Source organism: Eleutherodactylus coqui, chromosome 1, assembly GCF_035609145.1.
Source record: "Eleutherodactylus coqui strain aEleCoq1 chromosome 1, aEleCoq1.hap1, whole genome shotgun sequence".
NCBI classification, from domain to species: Eukaryota; Metazoa; Chordata; class Amphibia; order Anura; family Eleutherodactylidae; genus Eleutherodactylus; species Eleutherodactylus coqui.
Window position 1 is genome coordinate 241,983,357 of NC_089837.1, and position 14,849 is coordinate 241,998,205.

Below are 14,849 nucleotides of genomic sequence, written 5' to 3' on the forward strand. Positions count from 1 at the left end.
ACTCTAGTTTGGCGCACCAGTGAAGAGTTTGTTACCGCTGACCTCTTCCCCCAGTGCCTGCATGTGCTATCCTGTACACAACGCGGATGCTGTTGGACTGCTGATGCAGGCTGGGTGAATAGAATGCAGGGATGCTAGCCAACCAGAGGCAAATAGGGGCGTCACTTTTACTACTAGGACTACTATGGGGAGATTACGTATTTCTACTAAGGCTAATATAGGAGACACTATTACTACTGGACCCACTATGTGGGGGGAGGGGGGGCCAAAATCACTACTGGGGCCACCAATATAGGGAACACATACTCCTGGGATCCAATTATCACTGGGTCCACTATAAGAGGACTCTATTACTATGCAGTCTTACAATTACAATTGACCCTTTGAATGCAACCATAAGGCTGATGTGGTCCTCCGTGAAAATGAGTTTAACACCCCTGCCTTAGTTATGCTAATTCAAGTCATTTCTATCTTGTATATGTTCTTTTCATGGTGTTGGGTGCAAAGCTGTACACCTTATTCAAAATGTGGCCCTACAATTCTGATAATAAGTGTTCATTAAAGGTGTTATCCAAGTTTTTTTTAAATTAGCAATGTTCATTAAAAATACTAAATGAACATATACTCACCCCTTCGAATCCATGCAGCTCTAGCGCCACATCTCCTGTTTTACGTTGCCTGGACTGCTTAAATCCTGCAACTAGTCTTTGTACAGAATCTCATAAACAGCTGCAGTCAATCACAGTGGACCACAAGCCTGACATTCTGTATGTAGACCGACGGCAGCTTACAAATTGACCTAGTGTGGAAGAATAGGAAATGCAGCGCTGGAGCAGTGGAGTGGTGGGGTGGGGTGAGTATATATCCTTTGATATCATTTTTAGGATTGCCTGGTGATTTTTGAAAAATAATTGGAAATAACTTGGAAAACCCCTTTAATATACAACAGCGCATTGTATAAATCAAAGGTTGTTGACGTTCTTCTTATGCGGCTTTAGGGCTTGTTCACGTGAGTATGTTTGCACAGCGCAATACACATGTAATTCACCGTTAGTAGAATCCATTGATTTCAATGAGTTCGTTCACATGTGCATATTTTTTTACACAATGTTCGGTTGCATGGAAAAAAACGCAGCATGCCCTATTTTGGTGTGTATTACATATAACAATAGGCTATTGAAGTAAATAGGCCAACACAAATACGCCATAAATCAACGGGCCTTTCTGCGTATTTTTTATGCATGTAAATGCGCAGCATATTTACATGCACAAAAACCTGCAGGGGTGGCCAAAGTATGCAGGCAGTTGCGATTTTCAGTCATGTAAATATGTAGCGTATTTGTGCGAATGAATCTTCAGGCTGGGTTCACACGGGACAGATTTGCCGTGGAAATTCCATGTGGAATTTCTGAGCGACAAATCCGCCCGTGGCTCCTACTTCCAGGATTAGCCAGCCATGTGAACGAGATTTTGCAAACATCTCATCTATATGGGGCGTCCAATCCGTCGGTGCAAAGCTGGGCGGAACCGGCGACGCGGCGCAGAATTGACAGCCGCAGCATGTCAAATTTTTTTTTCCGTTGCGGTCTCACTCTTCTCTATGGGGAGAGAAAGCCACAATTGAATGCCGGCGGCCAAACTGCTCCAAAACCTGCGACAAAATGCCATGAATTTTGAAGCTGCGGCTCTCTTGCGGAAATCTCGCAGTTTTTCGGTGCAGCCAAGCCGCGAGATTTTTGTGTGATTTCCGTCCCGTGGTAACCCATCTTCAAACGCCAATGTAAATGAGCATTTGAGCTTAAATTTTATTTGAAGTAGCTCATTCGGTAGTACTGATTATCTTGCTGGTAAGCGGTATATCCACATCTTTTTCTTTCTCTGCATTCCATTTAACTAGGGCACTGTACTTTGAACAGACTTACATTTATGTAATAGCCACTGTGATAACTAGCAAAAATGCCAATCACTTTAAACATCATCAAAACTTCATCTTTAGTAAATAAAGTGCCGGCTGCTAGGTATTTCCATTCTGTTTTGCTGTCCACTGCTGGTTATCATGTGAATTTATTTCTAGCAACAGAGACACCAAGACAGATTACAGGAAGTAGACATGGTGCTTTGTTTGCTGCTGTCTTAAGCTGCCCATACTTGTCTATGACGAGGTGAGAATGGAGGAGCAGGGAGCTGCTGGAAGGAGAAAGAGACACACAAATACATGGTTGCAGCTTCTAGAAAGTGTTCTAGCTCACTAAATTGCTGGATTCAAAGCTGCACATTGCTTAGAGCACCTATACAGTGCTCTACATAATCCTGTGACTTAAGAGTTTGTGTTGTAGAGAGATAAAGAAAAAGATATCTTGCTCTGCTCTGTGTGCTGTGTATGGGAGCCATCATAGTACTTAGTCTCCACCCACTAGCTCAGAGAAAACTGAGAAACAGAAAGATAGAAAACATAAAGACCCTGTAGAAGGAAAAATTACTCATATACACAAGACAAATAATTCTGAAAAGTCACCTGAAGGGCGTGGATACATGAAGGGAATGTGTCTTCTTACTTTTCCAATAAACATAATTATATACAGGGTGAGGCAAAAGGCCGCACACAACCATTTAACTGGTGTAATGATAAGAAAAGTGACTTTAAATCGTGAAAGTATTAATTGGAAGGGAAGCTGCATTTTTGATATAGAAAATAAGTTTTCGGTGGTCACTTTGAACTCCACCATATTGAATTCAGCTCAGATTTTTCAAATGGAAAGGAGGTCATGTGATATATCAGTCCTGGCTAGAATGTTCTCAGAAACACTATGGAAGTATTAGTTTTGCAATATCCTGTTTAGGTGTTAAATGAGGACGGAGGATCACAAAGGGCTTTGCATGATGCATTTTATGTATCTACGATTCTGCCGGATGCACATGAACCTACTGAACCTCCACACCCAATCCAGTGCCTAGAGAATTGCACATCCAGCCTTCTGCATACAGCCACAGCAGTGTGTGGAGGTGTGCCATTCTGTTGAAAGTAATGTAGGAACTCACTGATCTCATTGATCAATTCAGAATATGGTATCCTGTAACATCTAGAGGTACTTTTCAACATGTCAGACAGAATTTACCAACATTGCCTTTTGCTTAACTCTTTAACAAGTAAAGATAGTGCAAAACTGACACTTCTGTCTGTTTCTCAGTACATTCTGGTCAAGACTGATATATCATGTTCACCCTTTTCCCATTTATAAAACCTGAGCTAAATTCAACATGGCAGAATTAAAAATGGCCGCCAAAAACATCTCCAGCAAAAAATGCAGCCTCCCTCCCAATTAATACTTTCACACATTGGAAATTAATTTTCTCATTATTACACTAGTTAAATGTTTGTGTCCAGACTTTTACCTCATCCTATAATTTTTTTATTTACTGCATCTAGAGTGTTACTACAGTTTATAACGCAGAAAAGTGAGATAAAAATAATGCCACAGACTTGACACATGTTGTAGCAACATTTCAGTCAGAATGTCCTTCCTCTGGCTATTTAGAGTACAGAGAATAATTTATACATGAGATCCCCTATCCTGGAAGGGCCCAGATCGCCAAGAAAATCCACTGCATATGGCACAATTTAGCCTGACCCTGGCACTATGTATGTCCTGTCAAATGGTACTAATAAAAGCTACAGCTCACCCCCAAAAAAGAGTCCCCATACAGCCCAATCGCCAAAAAATAAAATGGTAATGGATTTCAAAATATTGCAATTTTAGTTTAAACAAAGATTTTTTACTATTCAACATTATTAACACGTGAAAAAAATATAAATTTGAAATCACCATAATTTTAGGTAAAGGTAAAGTCCCCTGATACAACCACTAAGTCATGACTGACATCTTGGCAGACTGTTTTTGCGGAGTGGTTTGCCATTACTTTCCCCAGTCATCTTTCCTCCTCCCCCCCCCCCCCCCCCCTTCCCACTCACCCCGGAAGCTGGGTATGCATTTTACAGACCTCTGAAGGATGGAAGGCTGAGTCAACCTTGACCCAGCTACCTGAACCACGCGGGGATTGAACTTGATTTAGCGCGACTAACAATCGTCCGTGTGAACGCTTCTGTAGAAACCTATTGGTTCCCATAGAAGCGCATTCTGTGCGCTGCTTAGCAGTGCGAAAATAGCTCTCGTCTATACGAGCCCTAAGAGTGATAGATCATTGCTTTCTGCTAACTAGAATCGCTAAGATTGGAGAGGTTGATAAAACTGAACCAAATACCTTCTTTGTCGTATGTTTTGGGGAAGAAATTATTTCGTTTTTCTCTGTGCAGCTATATGGTTTTAGTCATTATTTCCTTAATACAAATAAATAAGCTGGTTACACAGTAATAGTTCATAAATTTTTGCTAGTTTTATTTTAATACCTCCACTCTAAAATATGTTGTACAGCCCCAATTCCAAAATTGTTGGGACGCAATGTAAACTAAAAAAGAATGTAATAATTTTGAAATCTCATATAGCCATATTGTATTCACAATAGAACATAGAACACATACCAGAAGTTGTAAGTAAGACATTTTTCCATTTCATTTAAAAAATAACTAATTTAGAAATTGATGGCAGCAACACAGCTTATAAACATTGGGGTAAAGTAAATGGTACTAATGAAGTTTTAGGGTCAATTTTCTACTAAGTCAAATGACTGAATATAAAAAAAGCACATTAGAGAGGCAGAGTCAGAGATGGTCAGTAGAGATGAGCGAACACCAAAATGTTCGGGTGTTCGTTATTCGGAACGAACTTCCCGTGATGCTCGAGGGTTCGTTTCGAACAACGAACCCCATTGAAGTCAATGGGCGACCAGAACATTTTTGTATTTCGCCGATGCTCGCTAAGGTTTTCATGTGTGAAAATCTGGGCAATTCAAGAAAGTGATGGGAATGACACAGTGACGGATAGGGCAGGCGAGGGGCTACATGTTGGGCTGCATCTCAAGTTCACAGGTCCCACTATTAAGCCACAATACCGGCAAGAGTGGGCCCCCCCCCCCTCCCAACAACTTTTACTTCTGAAAAGCCCTCATTAGCATGGCATACCTTTGCTAAGCACCACACTACCTCCAACAAAGCACAATCACTGCCTGCATGACACTCCACTGACACTTCTCCTGGGTTACATGCTGACCAACCGCCCCCCCTCCCCCCCACAGCGCACACCAAAGTGTCCCTGGGCAGCCTTCAGCTGCCCTCATGCCACACCACGCTCATGTCTATTTAGAATTGCGTCTGCCATGACGAGGGACCGCAGGCACACACTGCAGAGGTTGGCACGGCTAGGCAGCGACCCTCTTTAAAAGTGGCGGAGCGATAGCCCACAATGCTGTACAGAAGCAATGAGAAATAGAATCCTGTGCCACCGCCATCAGGAGCTGCACACGTGGGCATAGCAATGGGGAACCTATGTGCCACACACTATTCATTCTGTCAAGGTGTCTGCATGCCCCAGTCAGACCGGGCTTTTTAATTCATAGACACAGGCAGGTACAACTCCCTATTGTGAAGTCCCTGTCGACCCACAGCATGGGTGGCTCCCTGGAACCCACCGGTGGTACACAGAAATATCCCATTGCATTGCCCAACACAGCTGAGGTAGTAATGTCGTGCTTAATGCAGGTGGGCTTCGGCCCACACTGCATGCCCCAGTCTGACTGGGGTTCTTTATAAGTGTACAGATGTAGTAAAAACTCCGTGTGCACCTACAGCATGGGTGGGTGCCAGGAAGCCACCGGCGGTACATAGAAATATCCCATTGCATTGCCCAACACAGCTGAGGTAGTAATGTTGTGCTTAACCCTTTCCAATCCAATTTGTATATGGTTTTCCTAGGGGGCTTACTCTTTTTCTGCCGTTATACAACGGCGCTATATGCTGGCTAAAGCCAGTACTGCATGAGCTGACACGTAGGATAGGCTCCGACAGCAGAGAGGCTGGCAATATACAGTAAGAGAACCCCGACGGACGTCTACCAACAACGGAGCTGTACAGCCTTAAACCCTAATGTCTTCACAGGTCACACAGTGGACTGGAAAGGGTTAATGCAGGTGGGTTTCGGCCCACACTGCATGCCCCAGTCAGACTGGGTTTCTTTATAAGTGGAAACAGATGCATTTATAATTCCCTGTGGACCCACTGCCTGGGTGGGTGCCAGGAAGCCACCGGCGGTACATAGAAATATCCCATTGCATTGCCCAACACAGCTGAGGTAGTAATGTTGTGCGTAATACAGGTGGGCTTCGGCCCACACTGCATGCCCCAGTCAGACTGGGGTTCTTTAGAAGTGTACAGATGTATTAAAAACTCCGTGTGCACCTACAGCATGGGTGGCTCCCTGGAACCCACCGGCGGTACACAAAAATATCCCATTGCATTGCCCAACACAGCTGAGGTAGTAATGTCGTGCTTAATGCAGGTGGGCTTCGGCCCACACTGCATGCCCCAGTCAGACTGGGGTTCTTTACAAGTGGACACATGTAGGTTAAACTCCCTGTGGACCCACTGCCTGGGTGGGTGCCAGGAAGCCACCGGCGGTACATAGAAATATCCCATTGCATTGCCCAACACAGCTGAGGTAGTAATGTTGTGCGTAATACAGGTGGGCTTCGGCCCACACTGCATGCCCCAGTCAGACTGGGGTTCTTTAGAAGTGTACAGATGTATTAAAAACTCCGTGTGCACCTACAGCATGGGTGGCTCCCTGGAACCCACCGGCGGTACATAAAAATATCCCATTGCATTGCCCAACACAGCTGAGGTTACGTCAGCTGTAATGCAGGTGGGCTAAAAATTAATTTGATTACACTGTAGGCGAGGGCCCACAAAAATTGCTGTATCAACAGTACTAATGTACATCCCAAAAATTGGCCATGGCCAGCCAAGAGGGCAGGTGAAACCCATTAATCGCTTTGGTTAATGTGGCTTAAGTGGTAACTAGGCCTGGAGGCAGCCCAGTGTAACGAAAAATTGGTTCAAGTTAAAGTTCCAATGCTTTTAAGCGCATTGAAACTTTTAAAAATTGTTCTGAAAAATTATTTGACTGAGCCTTGTGGCCCTAAGAAAAATTGCCCGTTCAGCGTGATTACGTGAGGTTTCAGGAGGAGGAGCAGGAGGAGGAGGAGGAGGAATATTAGACACAGATTGATGAAGCAGAAATGTCCCCGTTTTGGATGGTGAGAGAGAACGTAGCTTCCATCCGCGGGTGCAGCCTACGTATTGCTTACGTATCGCTGCTGTCCGCTGGTGGAGAACAGAAGTCTGGGGAAATCCAGCCTTTGTTCATCTTGATGAGTGTTAGCCTGTCGGCACTGTCGGTTGACAAGCGGCTACGCTTATCTGTGATGATTCCCCCAGCCGCACTAAACACCCTTTCCGACAAGACGCTAGCCGCAGGACAAGCAAGCACCTCCAGGGCATACAGCGCGAGTTCAGGCCACGTGTCCAGCTTCGACACCCAGTAGTTGTAGGGGGCAGAGGCGTCACCAAGGATGGTCGTGCGATCCGCTACGTACTCCCTCACCATCCTTTTACAGTGCTCCCGCCGACTCAGCCGTGACTGGGGAGCGGTGACACAGTCTTGGTGGGGAGCCATAAAGCTGGCCAGGCCCTTAAAGACTGTTGCACTGCCTGGGATGTACATGCTGCTCGATCTACGCACATCCCCTGCTACCTTGCCCTCGGTACTGCGCCTTCTGCCACTAGCGCTGTCGGCTGGGAATTTTACCATCAGCTTGTCCGCAAGGGTCCTGTGGTATAGCAACACTCTCGAACCCCTTTCCTCTTCGGGAATCAGAGTGGGCAGGTTCTCCTTATACCGTGGATCGAGCAGTGTGTACACCCAGTAATCCGTCGTGGCCAGAATGCGTGCAACGCGAGGGTCACGAGAAAGGCATCCTAACATGAAGTCAGCCATGTGTGCCAGGGTACCAGTACGCAACACATGGCTGTCCTCACTAGGAAGATCACTTTCAGGATCCTCCTCCTCCTCCTCCTCCTCCTCAGGCCATACACGCTGAAAGGATGACAGGCAATCAGCCGGTGTACCGTCAGCAGCGGCCCAAGCTGTCTCTTCCCCCTCCTCCTCATCCTCCTCATGCTCCTCCTCCTCCTCCTGTACGCGCTGAGAAATAGACAGGAGGGTGCCCTGACTATCCAGCGGCATACTGTCTTCCCCCGCCCCCGTTTCCGAGCGCAAAGCAGCTGCCTTTATTGTTTGCAGGGAATTTCTCAAGATGCATAGCAGAGGAATGGTGACGCTAATGATTGTAGCATCGCCGCTCACCACCTGGGTAGACTCCTCAAAATTACCAAGGACATGGCAGATGTCTGCCAACCAGGCCCACTCTTCTGAAAGGAATTGAGGAGGCTGACTCCCACTGCGCCGCCCATGTTGGAGTTGGTATTCGACTATAGCTCTCCGTTGTTCATAGAGCCTGGCCAACATGTGGAGCGTAGAGTTCCACCGTGTGGGCACGTCGCACAGCAGTCGGTGCACTGGCAGCTTAAAGTGATGTTGCAGGGTGCGCAGGGTGGCAGCGTCCGTGTGGGACTTGCGGAAATGTGCGCAGAGCCGGCGCGCCTTTACGAGCAGGTCTGACAAGCGTGGGTAGCTTTTCAGAAAGCGCTGAACCACCAAATTAAAGACGTGGGCCAGGCATGGCACGTGCGTGAGGCTGCCGAGCTGCAGAGCCGCCACCAGGTTACGGCCGTTGTCACACACGACCATGCCCGGTTGGAGGCTCAGCGGCGCAAGCCAGCGGTCGGTCTGCTGTGTCAGACCCTGCAGCAGTTCGTGGGCCGTGTGCCTCTTATCGCCTAAGCTGAGTAGTTTCAGCACGGCCTGCTGACGCTTGCCCACCGCTGTGCTGCCACACCGCGCGACACCGACTGCTGGCGACATGCTGCTGCTAACACATCTTGATTGCGAGACAGAGGAGGAGGAGGAGGAGGAGGAGGGTGCTTTAGTGGAGGAAGCATACACCTCCGCAGATACCAGCACCGAGCTGGGGCCCGCAATTCTGGGGGTGGGTAGGACGTGAGCGGTCCCAGGCTCTGACTCTGTCCCAGCCTCCACTAAATTCACCCAATGTGCCGTCAGGGAGATGTAGTGGCCCTGCCCGCCTGTGCTTGTCCACGTGTCCGTAGTTAAGTGGACCGTGGCAGTAACCGCGTTGGTGAGGGCGCGTACAATGTTGCGGGAGACGTGGTCGTGCAGGGCTGGGACGGCACATCGGGAAAAGTAGTGGCGACTGGGAACTGAGTAGCGCGGGGCCGCCGCCTCCATGATACTTTTGAAGGACTCCGTTTCCACAACCCTATACGGCAGCATCTCAAGGCTGATGAATTTTGCGATGCGGACGGTTAACGTTTGAGCGTGCGGGTGCGTGGCGGCGTACTTGCGCTTGCGCTCCAACAGTTGCGCTAGCGACGGCTGGACTGTGCGGTGCGAGACATTGGAGGATGGGGCCGAGGACAGCGGAGGTGAGGGTGTGGGTGCAGGCCATGAGACGGTCGTGCCTGTGTCCTGAGAGGGGGGTTGCATCTCAGTGGCAGGTTGGGGCACAGGGGGAGAGGCAGGGGTGCAAACCGGAGGCGGTGAACGGCCTTCGTCCCACCTTGTGGGGTGCTTGGCCATCATATGCCTGCGCATGGTGGTGGTGGTGAGGCTGTTGGTGTTGGCTCCCCGGCTGAGCTTTGCGCGACAAAGGTTGCACACCACAGTTCGTCGGTCGTCAGGCGTCTCTGTGAAAAACTGCCAGACCTTAGAGCACCTCGGCCTCTGCAGGGTGGCATGGCGCGAGGGGGCGCTTTGGGAAACACTTGGTGGATTATTCGGTCTGGCCCTGCCTCTACCCCTGGCCACCGCACTGCCTCTTGCAACCTGCCCTGCTGATGCCCTTGACTCCCCCTCTGAAGACCTGTCCTCCTGAGTAAGCGTTGCACACCAGGTGGGGTCAGTCACCTCATCGTCCTGCTGCTCTTCCTCCGAATCCTCTGTGCGCTGCTCCCTCGGACTTACTGCCCTTACTACTACCTCACTGCAAGACAACTGTGTCTGATCGTCATCGTCCTCCTCACCCACAGAAAGTTGTTGAGACAGTTGGCGGAAGTCCCCAGCCTCATCCCCCGGACCCCGGGAACTTTCGAATGGTTGGGCATCAGTGACTATAAACTCCTCTGGTGGGAGAGGAACCGCTGCTGCCCAATCTGAGCAGGGGCCCGAGAACAGTTCCTGGGAGTGTTCCCGCTCCTGAGCAGGTGTCATTGTAGTGGAGTGAGGAGGCTGGGAGGAAGGAGGAGCAGCAGACAGAGGATTCGGATTTGCAGCAGTGGACGGCGCAGAACTGCGTGTTGACGATAGGTTGCTCGAAGCACTTTCTGCCATCCAGGACAGGACCTGCTCACACTGCTCATTTTCTAATAACCGTCTCCCGCGTGGACCCATTAATTGGGCGATGAATGTGGGGACGCCAGAAACGTGCCTCTCTCCTAATCGCGCAGCAGTCGGCTGCGACACACCGGGATCCGGAGCTCGGCCTGTGCCCACACCCTGACTTGGCCCTCCGCGTCCTCGGCCGCGTCCACGTCCTCTAGGCCTACCCCTACCCCTCAGCATGCTGTATTACCAGTGATTTGATTTCACAGGCAGGAAATAAATTGGCGCAAGACTGCAGGCCAAATATTATTTTTGCACTTTTTGGAAAACGAACGGCCCCACTGCCTTTAGTGAATGAATAATCTAAGTTTAATAACTGTGCTGTGTCCCTGCTAATGTGTCACTGAACGTGAGGGTAGCAGAGTTATTATAACTGTGGCAGAGCAGGTATTTTTTTTCCCAATTAAGGAAAGCAAATGGCGAAGCCAGCAGTAAAGCGTAGCTGGGTGCGTATGATTTAGCAATGTTGTTCACGCAGCTCACACGTGTCCACAGGCGTTAGGACGGACAGAGGCTGGACAAATAGATTTGTTTTCAGTTTTTTCCCACCAAAAGGCAGCACTGCGTATATTCAATGAACATGAGAAGTTTAATAACTGTGCTGTGTCCCTGCTTATGTGTCACAGAACGTGAGGGTAGCAGAGTTATTATAACTCTGGCAGAGCAGGTATTTTTTTTCCCAATTAAGGAAAGCAAATGGCGAAGCCAGCAGTAAAGCGTAGCTGGGTGCGTATGATTTAGCACTGTTCTTCACGCAGCTCACACGTCTCCACCGCCCGTAAGGACGGACAGAGGCTGGACAAATAGATTTGTTTTCAGTTTTTTCCCACCAAAAGGCAGCACTGCGTATATTCAATGAACATGAGAAGTTTAATAACTGTGCTGTGTCCCTGCTTATGTGTCACAGAACGTGAGGGTAGCAGAGTTATTATAACTCTGGCAGAGCAGGTATTTTTTTTCCCAATTAAGGAAAGCAAATGGCGAAGCCAGCAGTAAAGCGTAGCTGGGTGCGTATGATTTAGCACTGTTCTTCACGCAGCTCACACGTCTCCACCGCCCGTAAGGACGGACAGAGGCTGGACAAATAGATTTGTTTTCAGTTTTTTCCCACCAAAAGGCAGCACTGCGTATATTCAATGAACATGAGAAGTTTAATAACTGTGCTGTGTCCCTGCTTATGTGTCACAGAACGTGAGGGTAGCAGAGTTATTATAACTCTGGCAGAGCAGGTATTTTTTTTCCCAATTAAGGAAAGCAAATGGCGAAGCCAGCAGTAAAGCGTAGCTGGGTGCGTATGATTTAGCACTGTTCTTCACGCAGCTCACACGTCTCCACCGCCCGTAAGGACGGACAGAGGCTGGACAAATAGATTTGTTTTCAGTTTTTTCCCACCAAAAGGCAGCACTGCGTATATTCAATGAACATGAGAAGTTTAATAACTGTGCTGTGTCCCTGCTTATGTGTCACAGAACGTGAGGGTAGCAGAGTTATTATAACTCTGGCAGAGCAGGTATTTTTTTTCCCAATTAAGGAAAGCAAATGGCGAAGCCAGCAGTAAAGCGTAGCTGGGTGCGTATGATTTAGCAATGTTTTTCACGCAGCTCACACGTGTCCACAGGCGTTAGGACGGACAGAGGCTGGACAAATTGATTTGTTTTCAGTTTTTTCCCACCAAAAGGCAGCACTGCGTATATTCTATGAATAATAACTGTGTTGTGGCCCTGCCTATACAATTCTTTCCCTGCAGTATCAATGGAGGGTGGAATGCTCTGCAGAGGCGATTTTGAGAAGCCCAAAAAAAATGCAGCACAGCCAACAGCAGCCTGGACAGTACTGCACACGGATAAATATGGCCCTAGAAAGGACCGTTGAGGTTCTTGAAGGCTACACTCACTCCTAACACTCTCCCTGCCTATGCAGCACTTCTGTCCCTAATGCCAGGTGCAACGGTCTGCAGAGGCGATTTTGAGAAAAAAAAAAATGCCACTGCTAACAGCAGCCAACACACAGCTATCAGTGGCCCTAATAAGGACCTTTGGGGGGTCTTGAAGCCTACACTAACTACCAATTCTTTCCCTACAGCAGCTCCGGTATAAACAGCACTGTCCCTCATCTAACTCACACCGCATCTGAGGCGAGCCGCGGGAGGGGCCGACTTTTATATTAGGCGAACACCTGATCTCGCCAGCCACTCGCAGCAGGGGGGTGGTATAGGGCTTAAACGTTGCAGGGGGAAGTTGTAATGCCTTCCCTGTCTTTCAATTGGCCAGAAAAGCGCGCAAACGTCTCAGGGAAGGAAGTGAAAGTAACCAGAACACCGCATGGTGTTCGTTACGAATAACGAACATCCCGAACACCCTAATATTCGCACGAATATCAAGCTCGGACGAACGCGTTCGCTCATCTCTAATGGTCAGAGGTTCACTAATCTGTGAAAAACTGCGTCTAAAAATTGTTCAGAAAAAAATTCTGAGAATCTGGAAAAATTCATGTGCACAACAGACAAGACTGACATTCAGTATTGAATGCTCGAGATCCACGTGCCATCAGACAGCACTGCATTAAAAACAAGCTTGATTCTGTAATGTAAATCACTGCATGGGCTCAGGAATACTGCCAGAAATCATTGTCTGTGAACACAGTTCGCTGTGCAGTCTTCAAATGCAAGTTAAGGCCTTAGTCAGACGGGCGTTTTTAGCCGCGATTTGCGCATGCGCATGCGTCCGGCGATTTTATAAAACCATTGCTTTGCAATGGTATCGGACACATGAGCGCTTTTTATGCGCTCGTCCGATAAATTATAGAACAGAAATCGCAGATCGCACCTATCTGCGATCTGCGATTCCTGTTCTCTTCTCTATATGCGCTCAATGGGGCCGGCGGCAGCAGCGCCGACCCCATTGAGAACATATAGAAGACAAATCATTCTTCTCTGCCACAGCTGTAACAGCTGTGACAGAGAAGAACGATGTTTGCCCATTGAATTCAATGGAGCCGGCAATACAGCCGCTCCATTGAAAGCAATGGGCTGCCGGCGTGCGCGGGGTGAATTGTCGGGAAGGGCTTAAATATATAAGCCCTTCCCTGCAATTCATCCTAAAATGTGTTAAAATAAAAAAAAATTGTATACTCACCTTTCCGCTGCAGCCGGAGTCCAGCCGCGGCCGCTGTCAGTTCTCCTGAACTGCTTCTCGGCACTATTCAGCCGGCGGGGCTTTAAAATCCCCGCCTGCTGAATGATCTGCCTCTGATTGGTCACAGCCCTGACCAATCAGAGGCAGGTTTCACTCACACACCCATTCATGAATTCATGAATGGGTGAGTGACTGCTGCCTCTCAGCGCTGAGCCAATCAGGGGCAGGTCTGACTCACATCCATTCATGAATTCATGAATGGGTGTGAGTGAGACATGCCTCTGATTGGCTCAGCGCTGAGCCAATCAGGGGGCAGGTCTGACTCACACCCCCTTCACACCCACTGCAGGACGGCCGCGCGGAGCTCCGGCTGCCGGGAGAAGGTGAGTATATATATATTTTTTATTTTTACACATTTTAGGATGAATTGCAGGGAAGGGCTTATATATTTAAGCCCTTCCCGACAATTCATCCCGGGCTCGCCCGCAGCGCATTGCTTTAAATGGAGCCGGCTCTATTGCCGTCTCCATTGAATGCAATGCGCTGGACAGCTCCGGCCCGTTTCTAATGAAACGCGGCTAGGAGCAGATTTTCGGGCGATTTGCGGGCGACTTGCGCGCACCGGTCACGCGATTTGCGGATGCGCATCCGTCATGCGATTCGCAAATCGCGTGAAAAAACGCCCGTGTGACTAAGGCCTAAAGCTGTATCATGCAACGAAGAAGCCATATATTAACACAGTGTAGAAACTCCAACGTCTTCTTTGGGTCAAACCTAACTTAGAATGGAATGAGGAAAGATGGAAAACTGTTCTGCGGTCAGTTGAAACACAATTTAAATTTGTTTTGCTACATCATCTCTATTTGTTAGCTATTAAAAGGTATCATATCTACAAGATGACTTTGTTTCTCCCACTGAGAAAAATCACATCAGTTCCTAAGGCACATGCAGCTTATACATCTGGAAAGGCACTCCAAATGCTGAGCAGTATTAGAACGAGAGGTTTTAGAACAATACATGCTCCCATTCGCACAACTTCACTTTCAAGGAAATTGCATATTTCAACAAGACAATGCTAACCCTCTATTGCACCCATCACAACACCATGGCTCCGCAGAAGAAGAGTTCAGGTGCTGAATGGCTGCCTGCAGTCCAGGCCTTTCATCAATAGAAAACATTTGGTGCACTTTAAAACAAAAAAATCCAGCAAAGACAACCAAGGACTGACGAGCACCAAGAATCCTAC

At 48.1% G+C, this 14,849-nt stretch overlaps 2 protein-coding genes across 2 annotated transcripts in view; one reads left to right on the plus strand and one right to left on the minus strand.

The window, feature by feature from the left end:
• Nucleotides 1-14,849, plus strand: part of NT5DC1 (5'-nucleotidase domain containing 1) — a 371,328-nt gene that overhangs the window by 39,242 nt on the left and 317,237 nt on the right. The gene's annotated exons all lie outside the window — the stretch shown is intronic.
• The window catches only part of COL10A1 (collagen type X alpha 1 chain), an 87,767-nt gene that overhangs the window by 4,823 nt on the left and 68,095 nt on the right, over nucleotides 1-14,849 (minus strand). The gene's annotated exons all lie outside the window — the stretch shown is intronic.